The 23,401-nt window shown below is 40.7% G+C and overlaps 1 long non-coding RNA gene and 2 pseudogenes across 1 annotated transcript; 2 read left to right on the top strand and 1 right to left on the bottom strand.

The window, feature by feature from the left end:
* Positions 1 to 2,430: 2,430 nt before the first annotated feature.
* Positions 2,431 to 3,356, bottom strand: LOC102915210 (small ribosomal subunit protein uS7m pseudogene; annotated as a pseudogene).
* A 5,365-nt stretch (positions 3,357 to 8,721) lies between these two features.
* On the top strand, positions 8,722 to 10,433 carry LOC143267064 (small ribosomal subunit protein uS5 pseudogene; annotated as a pseudogene).
* A 5,638-nt stretch (positions 10,434 to 16,071) lies between these two features.
* Positions 16,072 to 23,003, top strand: LOC143274453 (uncharacterized). The gene is made up of 3 exons (XR_013053099.1): positions 16,072 to 16,243; positions 19,007 to 19,108; positions 22,799 to 23,003. It is a non-coding gene; the product is annotated as an uncharacterized LOC143274453 (long non-coding RNA).
* The last annotated feature ends 398 nt before the right edge of the window (positions 23,004 to 23,401 follow it).

Here is a 23,401-nt window from a genome sequence, read left to right as displayed (position 1 = left end):
AAGTTGCTATATGGGTATAATTGGTTCTAGGCCTTTCCAGCATACAGAGAAAGAGGAGTATATATGTGTGCAGTAAGCATGTAAGACCTAACTCATAAATATTGGTCCATGTGTCCACATCTATCCATATCAAACTAAGCATAGGTTATTACTGATGGCTCCAACTCGAGTCCATTACCACAGGATCATTCTGCTTGTTTCTCCATGTTTGTAAACTGCTACTCCAACAGTGTAAAACCTGGCTTCTGCCATCTGTTATCCATTTACTTAATTGCCCAATTCCAGTATATACAATGAGCTGTTTCAAAATCATCCCAGCTGTTACCCCTATCCAGTTTTCTGATCCAGAGGACATACATTTGATGGTGGCCAGAGTAGAATCTCTAACTGCCTGCTTTCCTTCTTGCCTTCTTTGTCTTCATCCATCTGTCCGTATTCACCTACCTATGCCCCTCGCCCCTGCATACATCCATTTCTCATTTATATATCCACTGAATATATTTTTAGAGCTAAGGGGCATAGGAACTTTTATACCAGAGTTGCTAGTGATAGATTTCCATAGATGAACCAGTACTTTTCATTATGGTAGGCTTTTAACCAACACGCCAAGTTAACTGAGCATTTCTATTTATCCTGAACAATATACTGGGATCATTATTGGTATTATTGGTATGCCTAAGCCTTTCAGCAAGCTCTCTATTCTTTATTATACTCATGTACATCTATTCTCAACATTTGCATTTTGTACAAAATAAGAGACACGTGTTTCTAAACTGGGATGACATTTTTCACCTGTGTACATTAATTAAATGTTATGTGAGCTAATGAAGATGTCTAGTAAAAAATCAGGACTGATATCGAATACCTGGAAACTGTCAAGAGTATAAAGATTGCTGTCAAGTTTGGGTGAGCAAGATGATTGTAAAATATTCGGTTCATGCTTTAAAAATAAGTAGGGTTTTTGATCTATAAAGTTTTATAATTGTATTTAAGTTTTCATACAAATTTTAAGAAACAAATGTAGGAAAACATTACAGACTTATGTACAGGGGCCATTTGTGAAGAAAAGAAAGTGTGTAAATTCAGTTGGTGGTACACTCATGACAGATGGAAGGCATCAGGTTCTTACTAAGATTAAAAATTAAGGTAGGTTTATAAAATTATAGAAGTCTCTGACTGGATGCTAGAGAGATGGCTCAGCAGTGACAGCAATTGGCTGCTCTTGTAGAGGACTCAGGTTCCACATTGTCTCTAAGAATACCTATGAGAGATCTGGCACTCTCTTCTGCCTCCCATGAGCATCAGTCCAGCAATAGGTATACGTCCATATATGTCCTCATACCCATAAAAAGAAATCTTAACAAAAAGCCCTCCCACTTTTGCTGTTTGCAATTTATTTACCAACTGTTTATCCCAGGGACATTGAGAAAAGAATTTCTACTACAGCTTTGTTCGTTCTTGAGTATTGTCTGAATTCAACAGACTTCCGTGGTTTAATTTGACAGTCTAGTCATAGCAATTTGTCTTCAAAAATTTAAAGAACAGTGGTGGAGATTTGTGTCAGCTTACATGACAGTGCTCAAATGTACTGGTTATGATGAAAATTGGTCCTCACCTTTCTCTTCGCTGTGCCCAGCAAACAGGTGGGGTCTGTGGTACAGGACACTTCACAGCTGATGAAGAGTGAGGCATGGGTAGGGTTGCTTCTGATTTTCCTTATTGCAAGGTCACCTTTACCTGAGCATGCTCCTCAAAAAAAGTCACTAGTTTGCTCAGAGATGATTGTGTACCAGTGTATTTTATTTTATTCCAGGGCTGGTAATTGCTCAATGTTCTTATTCTGCAGTTTAGGAGTGGTCATGCCTCCTCTTTGTCAGATCAGGTAATGCACTCTCCTCTTTGCTACACACACACACACACACACACACACACACACACACACCCCTCTCTGAGGATAAATCATACCCCTCCCCTTTTTTCAAGAAAGGAATAGTGTTTTATACATTTTGTGGAAAGACCTCTGTGGAGTGTGTTTACTCCAGTCAGTTGTAATGAATGATAGTGCCTCTCGAGACTGGGGTGAGGACTTTCCAATAAGTCTTTTCTGAAACTTCTTCCTTTCATAGCATCCAAAGGTGTACCCTGAGCTAAAGGAGGCAAAGACTGGGCTTGAGTTTCTCAGGAGAAATTGCTAAGGAGCCATGTTCTCTCTTTAGGAGGGGTTGGAGCAGAGAAACCAGTTTTAATATGGAAGGAAGGAAGGATTAAAAGGCATCACACATGCTGCTCCTGAGACAGCTAGTGACCCAGCCTTATTGTGTGAGGGACAATACCACTCTTCAAGTTTTACTCTGCCCAACTGCTAGCTAGAATGGAGAGAATCTAGGAAGGGCTTCACGGGACCTAAGATCTCATTACAAATGTCTCTCTTCATCTTAAACTTTCAGAACTTTCCAGTAGGGCAGTAGCTCGAGCAGTTCCTTGTGGCACTGTATCATGACCTTTTCCCACCGCTCCTTTTCTGCTACCATCAGAGACAGTGGTCTGATGCACGGCCTCTGCCATCTTATGCACGTCTTGCTTCCTCTTGATCGCAGGACCCCTGGAAGGAAGAGCCTCCTGCAGCTGGTATGACAGTCTCTTTGGCATCAGCATCTGCTGTTGCTTATTCTCAGAACTCTGTGCTCATCCACTTCATGGCTGGGAAGTGGCGAAGTTGGTTAGTTAGGCACAGAGACCTGGTAGAAATGGCCCCCTTTAGGATGGCCACTTGCCGAATCACAGGCTCATAGTTTTTCAATATCTGGTGGAAGATCATGTAGGTGCTAGGTTCAATGGTGCTTTGTTCTGAATCAGCATCATCAGCATCAGCATCAGCAGCATCAGAATCATCATCACCATCATCATCATCATCATCAGTAGCAGCAGCATAAGCATTAGCAGCAGCAGCAGCATCAGAATCAGCATCATCATCAGCACCACCACCACCACCACCACCGTACTTTCTCAAACTGTTTCCTTTTCACATCTTTCAGAGCCTGGGCCATGAGTGATCTGGCTGGTACTTCGTTTCCTCCTTTCAACAACATGTTGATGAATTTGCTGATAACAGGATCTACAAACACAGAGTTTGTTTCAGTCACTGTGGTAGCTTTGATCAGCTAGGTTTTCTTGAGCTCCTGGTTATACTTCTCCTCTTCAGTAAGTTATGTCACAGGTTTGTGGTAATATTTTTTGTCAACCAAGGAATCCCTGAATTCAGGAGCATAGTGGCAGCACCTCACTTGGGTGAGCAGTAGAAACCTCCAGACAGCATGCCTCACCCCAAAGACAGCCCAGACTAAGGCCAACATCATGCTGCCTGCAGTGCAGGACCAGGTATCTTGGGCTGCTTCAAGGATTGCAGAGGACTGCCTACTGAGTGTACTTTAGAGGAAGAAGCAAGACAAAACACCAGAACTCCCAGTATCTAACACAGTCTCAGGATAAGACCTTTATAAAGCAGCACTCTTTGAATCATTTGGGAAACTTTATAATACATATACCATAGTCTGCATGAAATATGAAATATAATTTAATATAACAAAAATTTGTTGGCTGTGAACTAAGAACTAAGTCATTTGTTCAGCTATGTCTTGTCTAAGACGTGACCTCATAGACATTACTAACTTTTCTTAACCTCAGTTTCCATTTGAGTTTTGTAGCCTATCAAATGTTTTCAGAGACATGTTCTCATAATATATATTGAAGAGGTTTTGTACTACTCATCCCACTTATAATTATTTTTTTCTTTTAGCATAATTCTTAATTGATTCCTTGAAAATTTCACATCATGTTCCCCAATCCCATTCACCTCCCAGTCCCTTTATATCTGCTTCTCAGCCCTGCAATATGCCTCCTAAAATTAATTAAAAACAAAACAAAACAACCAAACCCCCCCCCCCCACATCTCTCCTCCATCTTTCCAGAACCTCTTCATTCATCCTAGTGGCATCAGGAGCTGCAGTGTGTCATGCAGTATACCTCTGTTGTCCAACCAGCCCCACCCACAGAATATTCTTTGCAATGAGTCATTGGTCTGGTTCAAGGCCTCTGGTTTGTGGTACACCATCATCACTGGGCTGGGCCCTCATCGAAATTCCTCTTGGATATGCTATTGTTTCCCCGAGTCATGAAGATTCTGTGGTTATCATTCTGCAGGACCAGTCCTTTTGTGCACTCCAGCAGGTCAAAGATGAGGCAGCCATTAGGGCCGGCCAACTCAAGGCCCAGGGTATGGCAACTCAAGGCCCAGGGTGTGGGTCTGGGTGGCAGATGAGCTGGTCCATCGGGCCATTGGGTCCACCCTGTCAGGTGAGGGGCAGAGCCAGCTATCTAAGGCCCATGCCATGGGCAAGCTCTCTCATACCTATGGTGCAGGGTTGGGCCATCCCGGTGGAGTTCTGAGCACAAGGATGGGGGATGGGGCGGCAGCAGCACCATCTTTCCTGTTACAGTGCCCAGCAAGGGGCAGGACCAGCTATCCCAGGGCTAGTGAGGGACAGGGCTGGCTCAGTATGACCCTTGGATTTCAACATGCATGGTTCCTGTGATTCTCCCTGGTGGCAACACAAGCCATGGACATCAGCCCAGACGCTTCAATTCTCTACTCAGGTCAGAAAGTAAAAGGAACTAGTACTTACCTGTTGATCACAGGCCAGGTTTGACATTCAACAGTCCAGCTGTGGCGTTCCTTTTATTCTGGTTGCACCTATGATAAAACCGAAGGTGGAAAGTTGCCTAGTTGGATACACAACCACATTGTGAGTTTCCTAGCATGATCATGATTTTTAGCAGAGCAGGCACTTAGTAACAATTACAGAAAGCTGTCTGGAGTTGGGAGAAACAGAGGAATTAGCAAGAATTTGCATCCTTTTCTTTATGACTCCCAAACCCACTTACAGTAGAGTTAAAAAAAAAATAACACAATTACTAATATTAAGTAGATGATCCCCAAACTTCCTTTTTTTTCTGTGGACTATTTTGAAATCTTCTTATGTATTTGCCATTATAACTGCTTGACTGAGATTTGACTTTTAAAAAAATTAACATGTATTAGGAAAATATCTTCTGATCAATGAGAAAGCGTTAAGACACAGACAGCTACTGCCTCAATCTATCAGACCAAAACCCTTGCAGGCTACAGCTTTGTTGCTTGGGAAGCTCAAATAATGGATGGACCTACTTGATTTTCTTGACCGATATAAACCTTGAATAATAACTATTTGAAAGTTTTCCTTACATGTTTATTGATCTATTATTTTTAATAGATTTGTCCCTTTTTTTTCTTTTTTGGGTTAGGAAGAAGTAATGACTTTCTGAAGGATAATTATCTAGTGTGAAATAAAGTTTAATCATTTATAGAAGCATTTCTGTATTAGATTTTAAAATTCAGTTAGTCTATCAGTTTGTATATGTGATTAGCTTTATATACCTTGATAGTGTCTTTTTATGCTTTCCAAGGCAAGGTAAACTTTATGGGATGTCTTTGCATAATAATGTGTTCCTCTGTCTAGATGGTCCAACTATGGAGAAGTAAGATAGATGGGTTGAGATCATTTTCTGCTGATGGTGCCTCAAGTGGATAACTCTAAGATTTGTCTTGTTGTTTGTATAAGTTTTAAGCTTTATCATCAATGAAGAAGTCCATTATTTCTCTCCTATGTGTGTGTATACTGAAGAGGAATTTCAATTGTCTTGTATAGCTTCTCTAGCTAAAGTAAAGGTAGTACATGGCTTGCTAACTGCCCTTTGTAAGTGAATGGTCAGTATTAAGGATTCCTCTGCTCTTTGCTTCACAACTTCACCTAGGCTAAGGACTTTGGGGGCTTGAGATTAGTAAGAAAATTTAAATAGATTTTATGAGCATAGGTCTGTAAAGGGATTTTTACCAAACACCAAAAAAAAAAAAAAAATGAACAAATCTTTTAGCTTCGGCTTCGTTGAACTTAGAAAATGTATTGTCAAATGAAAAGGCATGACTCTGGCAGCTTAGTTTCAGATTAATCAGATCCTGCACTATCACCATCTCCCAAACTGGTTGGGTGGTGATCCAGTAGGTCTTTGATTCAGAGTGTCACATAAATATAGTTTTGTAATGTCCATTTGATGGTTTTTATAATAATTGCTTGTGGACCATGAAGTTTCTCCATTATTATCTGTGGCTTGTTCTGGGTGCTGTGGTTGAAGTCACTGTGTTCCCAAAGTCATGCACTAGTATATGCATTTTGGAGTTTTATTTGATCATTTTGAGAGACACAGGAATTACCAGTCTTCTGGGCAGCTGTCCAGAAATAAAAATCCCTTACTGTTCTTTTACTCACACGTTTTTCTATACTCATATCTGTTGCACCAGATTTTTAATCTTAAAGGGTCTGGTTCCTTGTGTGACTTGGAGGTGACAGTGATAGTGATCTCCCAGAGCTGCTGTGAGAATTAAGACTACAAATGATTGTGAGATGAGCTGTATGTCTGCTGTTAAATAAACACCACCCACTAAAGGCATCTTTATCCCCGAATTAGCTAACAAGCTATAGAAAAATCAATAAATATTCTTTTTGTTGAGGATAACTAACAAATACACTCTATTGTGGTTCTAGAGGAAAGAATTCTAAACTCAAGATGTTGGCAGGGCCATATTCCTTCAGAAGTATACAGGGTGAATCCCTTCTGACCTCTCCTAGTATCTCATAGCTCCAGGAAGCCATTTGTTGGTCACAGCCCAACTCTAACTTCTGACTTGGCTGAGGCCATAGTCATCTTTCTTGGTGTCTTTCTTCTTTAGAAGCACACCACATACATCAGGTTTATGGTTTGCTTCCTAGTGTAGGATCTCATCTAAACTTAACTAATATTATCTCTCACTACCCTATTTCTAGACAGGGTTACATTCTGGAATATGGGTGATAGGGTCTTTCACACTGATCTTAGGAGGTTACAACTCAATTTAGAACAAGAGGCTATTTCATTCTCTTTAGTTGATTTTAGAATATTCTATACTCACTTTAAACTCTCCCACATGAGTATTGTATTTTTGTACCCTTAATTTTTAAGATGCCTTCATCTATAGCTAGTCCCAGACCTCAGTATCAGGTGATAAAAAGCAACCTTTGAAAGGTACACTAATTTTTAGAGGCCACCAATGTGCCATTGAGTGAACTGGCTCTCTGGGCTTTCTGAGTGATGTCCTAGAAGAGTTAACACTTTTCTAAAAGGGGAAAGCAATTCAACTGTATCTCACCAGTATTTTCAGACCCGTTAAGTTCTAGGTAATGGACAGGTTTCCATGACAGACAGCTTTGAAAAATATATTATTTCTCAGTCTTTTTGCAACGTGCTTATCTCAGCCCTGGTATTGAGTTGTTATTTTCTTTGATTTCCATCAAAGAGAATAATTCAAGCAAATGTTACCCCAAACCTCTCTATTTCACATATGAGGTTTTTTTTTGTTATCCAATTTAAGTATCAAAAGTTATATAATTAAAGAATTTAACAAGAGCGTTAAATGAAAGCGCAGCAGCAGAGTCCAAAAGGGCATTGGAGCCTTTTTATTTTGTCAGTGTACACAGGAAAAAGAAATGCTAATTATCAGACCAACTCCGGGACTGCAAGAACAAGAAGGAGACAGAGACTAGACCGTGCTTCAAGTGGGAGGTGGAAGTTTCAGGCTATCTTGTTTGTAGGATGGCTGGAAATTAAACTGAGAAAAGGTCACTTGCTCGTGAGCTTTTGCAATGAAATAAAAACCCTCCATTTATTTATTGTGTGTGAGTGTATGTGCCTGTGCATGCCATGGTGTGCGTGTGTGGGGATCAGAAGACAATTGGTAGCAGTCAGTTCTCTCCTCTTCATGGGTCCTGGGGATCAAACTCAGGCCACGCGGCACTGTGGCAAGTGCTTTTACATGGGCAGCCACTTTGCCAGCCTAGTCTTTGTAACCTTAACTTTTTCAAAGGTTAAGTACTAGACATGTGCCACAGTCCACTAAGTAGGTGGCAGTTATTATATTTTTCTCACTTCTCCTGTGATAGAGTAGAAAATTCTTTTCACACATCCAGAGTTCTTCAGGGCAACAGCTCTGCTGACCACAGCCTGTGAAGGCCTCACATTTTGTAGTTGGCCTTGTCCCCATTTGTTGTGGTCTCTGATTTTTCACGTAAGTGTAGAATAGTTTGGTGGGTAATGAACACACACCTGGGTTCCTGGGTACAATTTGACGAGTGACCTTTATCCCGGAGAGCACTTGTGCCAAGCACTTCAGGTTCAATGTGATGCACCCAGTTGCACTCTGGTTGGGAATGGATCTCATTTCGGAGTCTGCTCTATTAAAACTCTGATAACCCTCAATGTTGATTACAATGATAAGATTTACTGTAAATTTTGTTAAATGTTAGAGAACCCAAGGTCTGGATGACTGCTGCAAGGATAGGGGATTGTAACATGTCTGCAGAAAGTTTTGCCCAAGGCCCTCCATTTTTTTTTCCCTGAGAAATGCTTATTTTATTTTAGTCTCTTCTAGTCACACCTGATCGTAGTAAGGTTTCTTCCCCCCTGCTTTTGGCCAGACTGCCATGCTTTACATCATTAACCCTAAACTCAGGGGAACTGATCCCCTGACAGCATCTTTGATATTAGATTAGATCCCTTCCAGGCTGCATTTAATTGACTGTGCTCCTAGCGGGGATGGTGGGCCGTGTTCTCTCTCTACTTTGCTTGGCCACTCTTCTTGAGCGGCTGCTTGCAAATTCACTGTGCCTCAATGAGGAAGGATGTACGGAAGATGAAACAAATGCCTATGATTCCGAATTCACTTTTTTCCTCCTAATAACGTGTCTGCTGCTACACCTGTCAATGAGGTCCTTTATTCTTTTCGAATCTTCTTCTGTCATAGGAACGTAGCTACTTTCCCCTCATGCCCTTCACACTGTACCTTACCTATTTTTTGAAAATGAAAGATGAGAAAGTAATAATAATTAAAATACAACTTCTTTTTTTTCATCACTCAAAAGCTTCAACTTCTATTTTTAAACTTTCACAAGCTCTAATTTTTTTTAAAATGACTTTCACAATCTGAACATTTTTTGGTTGATCCTCCTTTTTTTTTTTCTGGAGATGAAAGGGATTAAACTACCATGGTTTCCTCCAAATATGAAGTGATGTTTGTTCAATTTCAAAAGTTTAAACATGGAGATATATATGAAGAATATAAGCGGTTTCTCAATTAATTTTCCTTCTCTTTTCCAACTACAAAAAAGGGGAATATTTATTTTTGTCTGTAAGCTTCCCCATTATTCTATTTTAATGACAGTATCACTCTCCTAATACTGATAGTGTAAGTTTGGGTAGTAAGACTTAAATTTCGTTTCTATTCCTTCTCTAGGACATATCAGGAAGCTCTTGAGCAAAAACTCTGGAGTCCAATTTGAACTAGGGGCTTGTAGCTGGTTGAGATATTTAAAGTCTACCCAATGCTGAAAATCCACCTTAAATTCTTTTCCTCTCCCCAGCCTGTCTGAGGCGGTATGGATGTTCTTTGATGTCAGAGACTCCAAATGTTCTCGTGTTTGTTCCTTTGACCCTCCTTCTCCTCATGTATCTTCCTGTGAGATGGCAGCTCAGGGTGAGGTCCATAGATAAGTGGAGTTTGGACTTTGCTGCTTACTACTTGGGGAGGCCTGGTGACATGGCCTCATCTTCAAAACATGATGACTGGTTGGTAATTAGGATGGGTCATTAAAGCATTCCTGTATTCTTTCTGACACATTATCATCAGAGGAGAGGCACCAAAGAGAAGGACTCTGATTAGGTTATTGAACTCCAGATAGTCTGAAACAGTTGAAGAACTTACAGCATTTCAATGCCCTACCCAAGTCCAGAGATCACCTCTAGGGTTTAGAAGGATGAGGGTCTAAAGATCATGGCAGTGCAGAAGCAGACTTGGACTGGCCACAAGACAAGTTTCAATACTTTGGTTGCTATTAGGACTGCAATGGACATGTTGGTTTTGGCTTTAAGTGGTCCAAGGAGGTTGCCACTGCCATCCAAAGGGGCCATGATCTTGTCCAAGCTTCCCATTGTCCCTAAGTGGAGAGGCTACTGGAGGAACAAGACTGGCACATCCTTGCCTCCAGAGACACTGGCATAGTCTCTGCTCCTGTGTCCAAGAAGCTGCTGCTGATGACTGGTATTGGTAATAGCTATATATCAGTCAGGGTCTGCACTGCCACCCTGGGCAACTTTGCCAAGGGCATCTTTGATGCCATCTCCAAGACCCACAGCTACCTGATCCCTGACCTCTGGAAAGAGACTGTGTTCACCAAGTTGACCCTCTTGTAAAAACCCATACCAGTGTCTCCATTCAGGAGACCCATGCTCCAGCTGTAGCTACTACATAAAGGTCTTTATAGAAGAAAAAGGAAGTGAATTAGGTCTGTTAAGAAAAGAAAAACATGGCTCCAGGTGAAATGTCAGTCACATCCACCCAGTGTTCATTATGCTCAGCTGTCAACACCGACAGCAGAAGAACAGGTGAAAGAACTCTGGAGAGGAATTTCATTTTTTTCCCCTCTTCCTTTTTTATTCCAAGACACCAAATAAATGAGATTTCTCCCACTTTTTCGTTGAGTTCTTGAGCTTAAAAGCTATTTGATTTTATTAAACCATTTGGATGAGCCAAAGTAAATAAAAAAAGAGCCAGAAATGATTGGTATTAAGTCCTTCAGATTGAGCTGTGGCTCCCGCCACACCTGGTAACTACCGTGAGCATTAAGAAGGTGATTGTATTTAGGGTACACAGTTTTGGAACATTCAGGGGATTTTTTTCTTTATTCATGTTCTTTCTCCAAACCTCAAATGATTATTGTCATTCCTCTGAAACTGAAAGTTACCACTTGATTGTTTTAATCTCCCTTGTCGTAATCTGTGATGATGTGATTAATTCCTCCAAAGCAACGCTATTGAATTCCCTGAACTGTAGAGAAGAGGAATGGTCCATTGACATGGAATAGTCTTTAATTAGCTCACCAACGCATATCCTTCTGTTACACTCTGGTTGGTTTCTTTTCATGCTGTTCTTCCTTTTCATGACAGAAATGCTTCACAAAAGCAACCTAAGGGAGGCAGGTTCATTTTAGCTTGGGTTAAGGCCCATTATGTCAGGGAGTCAAGGCAGGAGGGACATGAAACATCTGGGTACATCAGACCACAGCCATAAGAAGACAGTTATGAATTCATCCACACTAGTGTTCGGCTTGCTTTCTCCACTCTTTACTGGCCCAGGGAATGGTGTCCCTCAGAGTGAGTGGGCTTTTGCTCCTCAACTAAGGTAATCATGATAATTTCCCACAAACATGTCAAGCAGCCCATCTTCCAGGTAGTTTGAGATTTTGTCAAGTTGAGAATTAAGACCAATAATCACATTCTTACTGATTTTTTTCTCAGTTTTAATTGTTAATGATGTTGAAAAAAATTAAGGTTGATTTTTCTAGGGGCTTTATTGGAGGATAACTTAAATAGAATTATAGAATTTTATGTCTTAAATCATTTCCCTGATTAAAATACAAAATTTAAGAATAGGCTAAACATCTTTACTTTTTGTACTCTTAGACAACTTCGTCATTTATTCAAGTAGGTTTGTTTTATGCCTATTATTTTCCAAGAATTATATTAACATTGAGAAGAAACAATTTCCCTGCCCTAATGAAGTATTTCTATCAGTGGTAAAATTAGAAAGTAAATGAGAAAGAAAATAATATAATTCTGACAAGTACAAATGTTAACTATAAAGTCCTATGGAACGATAAAGTTTATTAAAAACAGGAAATAATATTTGACCATAAACCTGAAAGACATTAGATATTGCTTTATGTGACAGCCCCAGGTTGTTAGAAATAGAATTATACCAATATAGGAAAGAATTTACTGTGTTCATAGCAGAATCTGGAAGGCCAGGGATTGGAATGCGGTGAGTGGGGTTTTGGTGATCCCGAAGAGCCCAGAGTGATCACTGCAAGTCAGATAGCACACGCTTCTGTAGGCCGTGGTGATTATGAGTTTTGAATCTCAAACCTATGGAGGCCCATGCCACTCACTGAACAGCTCCTTTTCAGAACTTTTCAGCAGAACTTGGTTCATTACCATCTCTAATGATCAAGCCAGCCTTCTCATATGACCCTGTGTTTCTTTGCTTGTAAGATAAAAACATTTCGATATTTTTAAAGCAGGTTTGGAATGGGACTCAGTTGTGGATGTCTTAGGACAAAATGGTTTCTTCTCTGATGCTATTTTTATCGCACAGTAATAAATAAGATAATGGGATATTTTACAACTGATGCCTCACGATTTAATGAAATAAGGTGTGTCCAGAGCTCCAGAAGGTCTCAAATTGGCATCTTCCCTGTATCCTCAGTGTCATAGTGACCTGGTGAAAAAGAACCAGTGAGAAATTAACCAGCATTAAGGTGATATCTTACAGTGAGAGTGAGGGCCTCTCACCCATATGACCTTCCTACTTCTATTTGTGAATTTCGAAGACAGTGACTAATTGCAAGCAGGGCTCTATTTACAGTGCTGGGATAGTTTGTTTAGAGAGCTAATTAAGCCTCAAAGAAATCTACTCTGACTTTGGTTTGCATTAAGCAGCTGGGCTATACCAATCACAATGAATTATATGTAGATTTGGCATATTTTCTTAGTTTTTAGGAAACTTTAATGACTCTCGAATTCTTAAAACAATAGATGAATATGGTGGTTTGAATATGATGTGCCCTGCATAGGCTCTTGTGTTGAAATACTTGGTCCCCAGCTGGTGATACTGTTTGCGAAAGTTGTGGAACATTTAGGGGGGTTAAGTCCCATTGGAGAAAGTGGGTCACTGGGGGGGGGCAGATCTTGATATTTTATAGCCCAGTCCCAATTCTTGTTCATTCTTTGCCTACTGCCTATAGGTATAACATGATCAGTCCCTCCTGATGCAATTCTTTGGCCACCATATGGGAAGTGTTTCCCTACAAACAAACCATCCTTCTGCTAAGTTGTTCCTTATGAAATGTATGTTCACTGCCATGAGAAAAGTAACTAACATGATGATGGGCTTCCTGCTTTTTTGATGGATCTCCCGAGACGTCCTATTTCTGTAATCCTTTCCCTCCTGTTCTCAAGATCCTGAACTTCTTGAAGGTAGAAACAATGTGACTTATTTCTGTGTTTTTAGTGATTACTAGATCACTTTGTTCAAGGTAGAGATTCAACAGGAATTTAATAGTTAATCAGATGGGTGAAAAGAGCCATAGTTCAAAAATTCAAGTAGTTTATGCCTTAAGAAAGAATTTACTTCTTAATATATGGAAAGCTTTTGAATTTATTTGGGTCAACGATGTATGCATTATTCAAACACAATGATAAACTGACTTTCTTTATGATATTTAGAAGTGATTTCCATCTTGCTCTTGGATTCCTATTTTGGTTGGGTAATAGAAAGTGTCTAAATTCTTCATATTTAAAATTATCTCTGTGGAGGTAGAGAGATAGTTCAGTGAATAAGAGTGCTCCTTGATCTCCTGAAGGACCTGTACTTGGTTCCCATCACCATGTTGGGTGATTTACAATAATCTGTAACTCTAGCTCTGGGAGATCCAAAGCCCTATTCTGGCTTCCATGTGTATCTACACACATGTGATTGGTATTCACTCATACACACACTTATAAATAAAAATAAAAAATTAAAATTATCTTCATTTGGTAAATATTCCATCAGTTCCAAATTAGGCAACTTTTCAGATATTTTTTCTTTTCTCTAATTTCTCCCTGTCCCCACCTGTCTCCCCATTTCCCCTCCTTCTTCCTCTATCTCCTTCATTTTTTCTCAAGAAGACATCATGTAGAATGTGACCTTAACTTACATGGTGTATTCTCTTTCCTGGGAGGCCTCCCAAAGGATGTGCATTCATAACTTTGTCTTTTGGATATCACGTTGGTTTTAAGCTATCGATATCTGAGGATGCTAAGACCCGACAAAGAGGCCCTGAATGCATGTATGATCTATTCCAGCTGATATTATCCTTGGCTAAGCTCTGCAACCAAAAGCCAGCATCCCCTCTCAGAGCTTCAGATTTCAGCTTTCACGTCTTCCCACAGAGACTAGAGCTAAAAGGAACAAACACAAGCCATCCCTGTTGGGTCCTGTGGCTCATGACCATTTGCACTTCTGATTCACAGAATCCATAAGTAAAACATCTGGTTGTTTTGAGACATTAGCATTTGAGGCAATCTTCTATGTAATTTCTCCATTCTTCTAATCCTTCTAAGAATGGCTTTAAAGATTCAGACTATAGACTCCTCATGCAGGAATACATGCCCATGATCACTCTAGAACACATAGAGTTAAGGCAGGGGGATTGCCATGACTTTGAGGTCAGCCAAGGTTGTATAGTGAGTTTTCGACACATTTCCACCATAGTGTGTAATCCTAGTTTTTAAAAATGGATGTTAGTTTGGGTGGTGGTGGTGCACGCCTTTAATCCCAGCAGTTGGGAGGCAGAGGCAGGCAGATCTCTGTGAGTTCAAGGCCAGCCTGGTTTACAAAGTGAGTTCCAGGACAGCCAGGACTTTTAAAAAGTAGGACTATTTGTTCAAAACCATATTTTACTTTTTAAAATATGATGAAGGAAAGCATTCACTTTTGTTGAAAGGGTTTTCATTGAAGATATATCTCTGTATCATAGTTTTTGAAACTCAGAACAATTTTTCCTGCCTTCCCCCAGTCTCAAAGCTATTTTCATTAATGAGAAAAAACCCAAACCTTTTTTCATTTCCTTAAATGGTATTATGTGTAGTCATGTAAGGATAAAGCTAAAAGTCAAAAGCTATGATACAATGGGCTGTATTACTTGATCTCTATCTAAATGTTACTCTTGTGATTATTGGAGTTCACTGTCGCAGCAGGATGAGAAGAGGATGTGGCAACATCAAAAGGAAATTACATTTGCTAAAAAAAAAAAATGGGTGAAAATGTCATCACTAATTGTCACAGGCCATCTCAGCTGCACACGGCAAATGGCAGAGGAAAAGGGCTTCCTGTGGAAGAGAGCAGAAGATGGTTAGAAAGATGCTATTCTGATGTGCGGAATCAAGAGACCCTCATTATGTAGGTTGGAGTAAACAGCAATATTAGTATAATGGGCTGTAATAAATCACCAGTGGTTTTTAAGATTTCTTGTTTGTGTTCTTTCAGGTCATTGTGAATGGCATAATCTTTTTGTTTTGTTTTGTGTTGTGTTGTGTGCCCTACCCTTTTAGACCCAGATGATTCCGGTTCTTTTCCAGATGGCTGCCTTTAGATTTTTGAAATTAGCACTCAATGTATTTTAATCCAATTTGGAAACTAATGGATGCCTGAACTTATTTAGCCCATCCATTCAAGCATCTTGAAGTGCAATTGTAATTGAAGCAATTTTTCTAATTACAATTTTCATTCTTCATTTTTCTTTTTATCTCTCAAAAAAATTAAACTCTGATCCATTGGTGACTAGAAAACTATAGATAACACAGGAAAAGTAGAATATAAAGGTTCTTCCAAGTTTTTCTTAGTATCATGGAAAAGATAAGTATGAGTATTAGATGTACATTTTAAGAATATCATGGCATAACTCTCCCCTACTCTTAACCCAGATTTTATGAGCAGTCTGGAGATTGAATTGTGTTTCCTCTGAACAGAATACAAAAACAAACAAACAAACAAAACATGGAGCAAAGACATAACTCGATATGGTTAACCTATCAGCCAGGTGTTTCTCTTGTTACCAAGCTCCCAGGGTGTTTAAAAGACTTCATATATTTGCATTTTAAGGACGAGCTCAGCATCTTTCCACTTCAGTAAGCTAAGTAAGTATGTTCCCTGTGTGGCTTTGCTTTGCTCCTTGAAAGGCTCTTCCTTCGCAGTGGGAGAGAGATGCTTGAAGCCAAAACAGAAATCAAGACACAGCTCTCCTCACCACCACAACAAGGAAATGCTATTTCTCTATGTCAACAGGATGAAATATCTGCAACAGCCTTTTATTCAAGAGCCCTGTTACCTAACTGGAGTGGAAAGTCAGCCCATGTGACCTTTGGGGTGGTGTACCTTGACCCCTTAACATAGGAATGGCTGGAGCTGTAGTCAAGCTTTGGATGGGCTATCCTTCTCAATGGTAACTGCAATTCATCCTAGGTAAGGCCTTGAGACCTATGTAAAGATCTGTGCAAAGGTACTTGATCGGGCCATGAATCCTACATTTTCTGTCATTCTGAGTAATCACTGTAATGGGAAGGGATGGAGGTAGGGGACTGGGACGATAAAGGTGAGGATGGGAGATTAACTAGGGTTAAGGGAACTGTAAAGAAACAATTCGGAAAGAAATGGAAAGCCCACTTATACAGTGATGGCTTGACTGATCTGTATGGAGGTAAGCAACTTCCCTCTGAATAGACACAAGACCCACTCTATAAGAAACAGGGGCCAATACCTGGTACTGTAAGCTTGGCTGACAAGCCAGGTATGGGGAGGTAATAGGCCCATGCTGGGGACACATTTCTTTTTATTATTTTCAAAGATTTATTTTTACTTTATTTACTTGTGACTATGTGTTTATGTATGTCTGTGTCTGTGTGAATGTATATTACATGTGTAAGGGTGCCTACGGTCCAGAAGCAGCATTAGACTGCCAAGAGCTAGAATTACAGGTGGTTGTAAGATGACTGAGTGCTAGGAACTAAACATAGGTCCCTGGAAGAATAGGAGGCACTTTTAACTGCAGAGTCATGCCTATTGCCTGGGAAACATATTACTGACAGGTAACAAAATGACATAGCAGCACACTGCCTTCTAAACACCTACACTTATACCTATAGACAAAAGATGCTCTCCACCTTCATTAGGGAAGTGTTTCCTCGTGATGAAGAGTGGCAAATGCAGAAAAACATGGCTGCCCAAGATGTAGAAAGTAAGCAATGGACATGGGCTCAGCCCTAAAGAAGTCACTTATACCACTCCACTCTAAGGCACAAAAGACAGCACAGAAGATGGAGTGGGAAGTATACAGGAGCCAGAGGATATAATGATGGGCTACAAAACACCATTTCCTAGACACTAATCAACTGCTATACTCATCAGTTCATACCAACTGTAGTTACCTGTACTCGGCCCACACAGTACTAGCTCTATCAAAAATTTGCCCAGGGTGGGGAGGGTGTTTGCATGATACTGCCCTTTACATTGCAATTATTGATGAGTATTAGATTCTGGGAGAGGCAATCACTGTCTTTAGTTGTGTGTTTGCTGCTGAACCCACTGGGCACAAAACAAAATTAATAGATACGAATGTAAGAGTGATTTGCGTGGAAGTGAGGAGGATAGACAGGAATAATAGGGAGGTGGGAGGTGAGGATAGCCAGTATGCAAAGCATACATGTGTGAAACTGCAAAGTAAACATAGAATTTAAAAAGTATAGAATTAAAAATATTTGAATATCTAAAAAAAGAAAAGGAGATGATGCTGGGAGGGAGTTGTGGAGAGAGATGCCGGAGGAGTCAGAGAGAGGAAAGGAAGGTGAATATGATTGATATACATTGTCTGCATGTATGAAATTCTCAAAGAATAAATAAAACTATTATATTGGTGTACAAAGCAAATGAGACATAAATACAAGAAGAAAGATGCTTGCACTGCTAGAAGAAGATACAGAGATCGCTAGATCTCAACAGTGTAGAGTTGCGGTCTTCCACGGTGTGTCCTCAGCTTGCAGCATTTTTGTCTGCCATCCAGCCTGGAATTTGTTATATTACCTGTGCTGTTTGTGTTCTGTAAAGGGTGGTTGAGTTGGGTTTAGTGAGTTGCAATGAATGGGTGTGTGTGTACATGTGTGCTATTTTCAACCACGAGAGATACACGGGACTGGTCATCTCTCTTACTTCCTCTAGCATCCCTCTTCTTTTATATCAATGGCCTCATGGAGGTTTGCATTAACAACATACTGAGTATAGACAATTGAGGTTAAAAAGAAATTTGAAAAATAAGTACTATTTTGAAGGGATACATAGATACTTTGGTAAGACTGGCATGCAAAAAATACTTAAATAAGCCACAATTAAAAAAAATACTCTGTAGATCACTGGTCCTACATTTTATTCTGTGAAGTGAAGTGTTCCTGGTTTCAAGAATGTCATGATTATGTGAATTTGGAGAACGAATCCAATCCTAATCATCTTTGTAAGTTTTACAACTTACAAAGGACCTCAGAAATGCTGAATCTTCAGTCAATTTTTCATTGCATATTGGAATGGAGACCCTTGGTCCTATAAACATGGCCTGTTGACACTCTGTGAAACTAGAGATGTTCAGAAAGTATTTGAATCAGTGTAGCTGTGGGAAAATGGAACCGTGAGAATTAAGGTCATCTTTGGAGAGGATTGAAATGGCTTCACAAAAAGGGGTAAGGATTAAAACTTGGCACTAGGGTGTGAATTTACCAGCTCAGGAAAGAGAAAAGACATTCTGGAAAAAGTTAGAGATGAGAGTTAGGAGAGATGAAAATCAAACTGTAGCTTATGTGGTAATATTAATTACCCCAAAGTCTTGAAAGGGTACAGAAAAGGATAAGAGAAAGCTAAAAATGGAGGCAAGTTGGAACAATGCTAGCAATCAGGTAAAGATTTGTGAGTCTGGTAAAGTGAAGAACCCTTGAGCATTTTCCTGTGAGGCATGTGTTTGATTCCAATCATGATGCAGCACTTAATATTTTGGAAACAAAGATATACCCATAAATATATGAGTAGTCCCATGCATTTTGTGCTCAAATTATCTAAGATCTTTTTTTTTTCCTGAGTGGAGTTTTAAATTCATCTCCTCTCTGAAATCTCTGCTACCACTTCTAACTCCTCCTTTTTCTGACACACATGTTCTGAGTATAGCATGTGTGTTACAATCACTTCTAGGCAATGGAAGTCTTCCCTGCTGGGGATTTTCCAGTCCCAGAGAGTTCCAAGTTCTATGGAAACCCAGAGAAACAGATGGAAGCTCTCACATGAGGCATTAAGGTAAGTACAAGGTGCCGAGGGAGTGAAAGGTGGACTGGCCTGCTGGAGGGTGCTGTGCCCCCTCTCTGCCTGTCTATTTTGTGAAGGGTTGAGGGGAACTTCATGGAGGAAGAAACATATAAGACTAAGTCAAAGCAGGTGAGCAGGACTGCTATAGATATAAAAAAAATGAAAATGAGGATATTCTGAGCCAAGAGAAGAGGCTGTGACAAAGGACAGCAGCAGGAGACCTCAGCATTCAGTCTGGGCTATGATAATACAATGATTATTTAGAAAGATAGAACTGAGGGGGAGCAGTAAGGACTCATGTCCTTTGTTGTCATTTTTACTTTCTCCTGAGGTCTATAGAGCATTATCTAAGTGGTTTCAGCTGGGAAAACAATGTGATTAATTTTACATTCAGAAGTCATTCATCAGAGCTTAGAGTGAAGAGGATCGAGGCTGGAGGCTGAGAGGATGTTGAAAGGGTCAATACCAGAGAGGCTGGTGACCAGTCCCCAGGGAGGTGTGGTGTTGGAGTCAGGGGAGAGAGATGGAGAAATCAGAGATGAGGCCATGTGATTGTTAACAGAAATGAAGCAAATGGAGGGATCGAAATGTGAGGTTCCAGCCTTTGGACTCACCAAGTCTAACAACGAAGAATTTTGCATCTTGTGCAGTTCCTTGTTTGCCTTCTTGTCTTTTTCTCGCCATCCAAGCATATGCTTCTCAGGGATCAGGGGTAAGCTTAATGGATGACACACGTGAATGATAAAAGTTAGTAAATACTTAAAATTTTTATGACATCTATTTTGTGTGTGCATGGGTGTAAAGGCCAGGGGACAAATTGTGAGCGTTTTCTCTCCTTCAAACATGTGGGTCCTAGGGATGCAGCTCAGGCCAACACATTTGGGGCTAGCCTTTAGCCACTGAGGCATCTAGCTGTCATCATAAAGACATTTTAATGTTGCACCTTCACATTTTTTTTTAGTAGAGAAAACAAGTAAGTGTTTCAGTAACCAGGAGCTTTGGGGTAGTGTTTGTAATATTTCAGTTCAAACAAATAGGAGTCCAATCAGGTTCCTGAGCCTTCCTGTCACTGGATTTGGGTGTTTTAAATGTATTATTGGTTATTCCCTTTTCTCTTGAGTGGTTTTCTAATGCCAACCAAGGGCTTTTTTTTGTTTCCTTACTGACCACTGCCGTCACATCCCTGGTAAACTTATTGATCAGCTCATTTTACAGTTCTAGGTCAACCCTGTCCCCGTGGGATGAAGTGAGAGGTGGAGTATCTGATCTGGACCTTCTAAAATATAAATGAAGAAAGGCAGGAATGGCTTCAGTATATGAAAACCTTCCAGCTTCAGCTCCACTGAGCTCCGAAGGCTCATTAGTGGGAATGAGGATTCAGGCAGACTTCACTGCTGGACCAGGGGGGTGGGATGGGGACAGTGATGAGAAAGAAAGAACTGTCACTTAGTACTTGCTCTCTATATGTCAGTCACTATGACAACAGCCTGGTGGAGCAAATACTTAGTTCCAATTTACAGATGAGAAAAAAAAATGCTTAGAGATTTAATGAATATGCTCAAAGCCGTGTTAAAAGTAAAAGAAATGCAAGTGGAACCACAAGTCTTAGATATTATTTGGCACTAATTGGTGCCTTTATTTCTTGCCATTGGGTAGGTGCCTTAGAGTTTTCTAGAGGAACAGCACTGATAGAATGAATAGACATTGCACCAGGGATTTATTAAGGTTGACTTTCGTTAGACAGGCTAAGTAATCCAACAATGGCTGCCCGCTTACTGAAAGCCCAATAGCTGCTCAGTCCACAAGGCTGCATGCCCAAGTGGTTCCAATCTGGCACTGAAGGCCTAGAGGATTTCCTGAGAGCAGTGAGTGGAAGGTCAGAAGAACTGGGTTCTGAGGTTATCAAATGATGGCGGCAGCAGGGGCGGCATCAGAGTAGATACACTCACTGTCAAGAAGGGAAGTACTGCTTCCCCCAGGTGTATCCCTACCTGGGAGGCTGCCAGAAGATACCACACACTCTAAAGAGAGATATTCTTTCCTTTAGTTAATTCCTCCTGGAAATGTGCTAACAGATGTACCTAGAGATCTCTTAGCCGATTTTAGTCCCGGTCAAGCTGGCAATCCAGATTTACAACCAGAGGAGTATAAGTATTATGGAGGTGTTTGTAGTGTGCAAAGTGTGTAAGTGGTGCTGTAAGGGGGGAAGGAGTCAGAAGGAAATGACATTGTCAATGACTCTGTCACAGGTGTTTGAAGATATTGGCTATGTGTCTGGATGTCAGGCTTGGATTTAAGCAATCATCACACTAACTCAGGCTTTAGTCCAAGGTGCTGGGTCTGGTTGTGATGCTGGTGCACTTCCCCTAAATCAGTGTGCTGAGACACATGATCATCAATTCTGAAGCAACGATACACTGTCCCTGTGGTGCCATAGAGGCTAGCATTGGCCTAGACTTCAGTTTCTGTGTATTTAATCTAGGTGAAATCCTCACTGAGGAGGAGTAGTATTGTTCAGGTAGTAGAAAAGTAGTAGCCTCGTGTGAATAGTTTTATAGAGATCCTATTACCTCATTTATGGACCCATGTCTTCTGTGAGCAACTATTTTCCAAGAAATGACAAGCTTCTGGTGAGAGACTGTCTGCCTTCTTAGGGCATGTGACTCACATCCTGTACCATTGTAACTAGGCTCTGAGCAGCCTGGTCTGGTCACTGGGAGAGGAGTCAGGACCAAGCATTATTTAGATGGTGGCATAGATTATTCTTCAAAAGGAATATTGGTACTGTTGTTGGAAGAAGAGAAAAGGGCATGGAGAGGTACAGTGAGTGACAGAGGCCTTCCCCATTCCCCTTGTCTCCCTGTTTTTGCTACAAACTTGAAACCTGCTTTAAAACTTTACTATTATTTTATGGTTATGAATGTACATCTGTGCACCACTCATGTGTCTGGTACTTGCTTGTACTTTATAGTCACTGTTCTTCCAACTGGAGGAGGTGGTGCTTGTGTAGAGACTACTGGTTTTGCTGTGGATAGTTGGCCAAGGGGAGGATGCCGGGGTCAGTGGGTTTGGGTGGTGGAGGGGGTCATAGAGATAACCGTTCAGAGGGGGTCAAGGGTGGTCTCTCAACTGTTGGCCGGCTGCTGGGGACTATTCCAGAGCAGTGGCATTCCACTGTGCCTGGCACTTGCAGAGGCCGGGAGAGGATGTCACCTCTGGAACCGTAGTTAAAGATGGTTGTGAGCCACAGTATGAGTGCTGGAAAAGTAATCCAGGTCCTCTGCAAGGTTAGCTTGTACTTTTAACCACTGAGTCATCTCTCCAGCCTTGAAATCTTAGAAGTGGAAATCCTTTACAATAGTAATTTTTTAGGCTTAAGTGGAAAAAGTGGTTCACCTTCTAGCTTGGAATTATATAAAATGTGGAGAAGACAAAGCTAGAGACTTTTCTGATTGTACATCTGGATCAAATGAGTTGTGTGACCATGGGCAAACCTTTACACTGTGGAGGCTCGGATCCACTTCCAATCCTCACATTCTTGGAAGTCCATGATGCCCAATACTAATGTCTGTATATTCCAATGGAAGGTGGACGTTTGTGCATGCCTACCTTGACAGACTTTAGCATACCACAAAAACCGAGTTAATCCCATTTCCTTCCACCACCCCTTGCTCTGTGTAGAGGGAACAGAAGTGAGAGCTTGGAATCCCACAGGGAAGACGGCAGAACTGTCTGCTTCCCTGGATGACTACAGAGTAGGACGTCCCTTGATTCCCTCACATCTTCCTTCCTGACTCACCTGATCTGGAATGACCATGAGCTATATGATGCTGTGCTGAATTACTGTGCGTTCAGCTAGTTTAGTTGGTTCCTGCCACATAATATGGCCAAGGTAAAGTATTATTTTATGAAATTTTGGGTTTAAAATTGCAAATGCTAGCTGTGAATGTTGGCTGTTGCTGCATTTTAAAAATCTTTATTCAACTTATTGCCAATTGACTTTTTAATGTGAGATTTAGATTTCCAGCTACTCTTAAAAGACTGAATAGAGTTAAGCTGTTGAGAATGCTCAGTGGGTTAGGAGCAGTTGTTGCTTTTGCAGAAGACTGGGCTCAGGTCCCAGTACCCACATCAGGTAATTTCTGTTCCAAGGAATTGAGTGCCCTCTAGCCTCCTTGGACCCGGTATTCACTTGGTGACATAAATTCAGTCACACACACACACACACACACACACACACACACACACACACACACACAATTTTTAAAAGATAAATCTTAGGGC

Source organism: Peromyscus maniculatus, chromosome 8 (assembly GCF_049852395.1).
Source record: "Peromyscus maniculatus bairdii isolate BWxNUB_F1_BW_parent chromosome 8, HU_Pman_BW_mat_3.1, whole genome shotgun sequence".
NCBI classification, from domain to species: Eukaryota; Metazoa; Chordata; class Mammalia; order Rodentia; family Cricetidae; genus Peromyscus; species Peromyscus maniculatus.
This window is presented reverse-complemented; position numbering and strand designations above follow the sequence as displayed.